Below are 1,738 nucleotides of genomic sequence, written 5' to 3'. Positions count from 1 at the left end.
TCTTTTCGAAAATGACATTTTTACTCTCTCACCCTCATCATCTTCAAAGAATTACAAGATTGCCATTGTCATCAATACCCTAACCACCATGAACAACCAATTTGAAGCTCTTAATGCTCACAAAATTCTTAATGCTCTCAAAATCGATTTACCCTTCTTCTTTTTCCATTCTTATGAACTAAACACAACATCTCTCTCACTTTCTCTCCACCTTAAGCTAAAAAAACCCAAGATTTTGATTCTACATTTTCTATGGTTCATAGAGTCAAAGAAGCTAACGATTCTGGGTGGGTCACTTTCGTTTGAGATTCTGTGTTCTTGGAGAAGCTTTATGTGTGCTGAAGAAGTTATCTCACCAATTTAAGGTATGAAATCGAGTTTTTTCCAGATCTGTTCGTCCAGACGACTATGGATCTATTTGAATCACAATCAGGGTTTGGATCCTCTAACAATTTATAGGAGATAAAGAAATCAAGGGAAATGAGTTTCTTAAGTAATCGACCAACAAGTTCATTTAACACGACACAGCTGCTCAATGTCTGAGATGATCAAACATGTAGTTTTTGGGGCATGTGACTGTGTTTATGTAAAACTTTTTTTTACAAATTTAGAGGCCTGTTTTTTTTTTGAAATCTAATTGTATATAATTTTTTTAAAAAAATTTAGGGGTATGTGGAAAATGTTTCATTTAGCATGCTCTGACCGCTTTGTTTTCTAATGATTTGAAAGGTGAGTTATTGAGGATAAAAAATAACAGATTTTTCAAACTTAGGATTCAAAAGACTACATATAGTGTAGAATGTCTAAAACTCATGTCATTCTATTAAAGACTATAATATCAAATGTTACATACTAAAGAATTCAGAGTTTTCTCATATTATGCATGTGTTACAACACGAATCCGTATCGGAACTTTCTATTTTTGGCAGCGATGGCTTCGTTCCCGGTTTGCTCAGATTTCTCTTCTAAGATTATTGATCCAACAATTAATTGATCATGTTCTTAGATTCTCGTTTCGCTCGGCCTCTAATATTTTTGTTAGGCTAGTTTCTCATTTTTTTCTCCTTGGTTATTGTAGTGTGTGATAATGTTCTGTTGTTCTTTTCCTTTCGCGTTCAAAACCGCTTTAAGGTCCATTTTCGTAAATTGTTGGTTTATCATTTTCCGTCTGATGGGTCCCGTCTGAATAAAAATAATAATTCATTTTGACTACCTTTCTTTTTTTTTGCCATCTAATATAAGGTTTTTTCCAAAATTGACCTACAACTCAAAGTCAAACACAAAACTAACCTCCTTTTTTTTTGGAAATTAATTTTGCCCTATTCACCCCACAAGTTCATATAATTCACGAAAATACCATCATTTTTTTTTTCTTTTCGAAAATGACATTTTTACTCTCTCACCCTCATTATCTTCAGAGAATTACAAGATTGCCATTGTCATCAATACCCTAACCACCATGAACAACCAATTTGAAGCTCTTAATGCTCCCAAAATCGATTTACCCTTCTTCTTTCTCCATTCTTATGAACTAAACACAACATCTCTCTCACTTTCTCTCCACATTAAGCTAAAAAAACCCAAGATTTTGATTCTACATTTTTTATGGTTCATAGAGTCAAAGAAGCTAACGATTTTGGGTGGGTCACTTTCGTTTGAGATTCTGTGTTCTTGGAGAAGCTTTATGTGTGCTAAGGAAGTTATCTCACCAATTTAAGGTATGAAATCGAGTTTTTTT

The sequence above is a fragment of the Brassica oleracea genome, chromosome C9 (assembly GCF_000695525.1).
Source record: "Brassica oleracea var. oleracea cultivar TO1000 chromosome C9, BOL, whole genome shotgun sequence".
NCBI classification, from domain to species: domain Eukaryota; kingdom Viridiplantae; phylum Streptophyta; class Magnoliopsida; order Brassicales; family Brassicaceae; genus Brassica; species Brassica oleracea.
The sequence above is the reverse complement of the archived record's forward strand: the minus strand, read 5'-3'. Positions refer to the sequence as shown.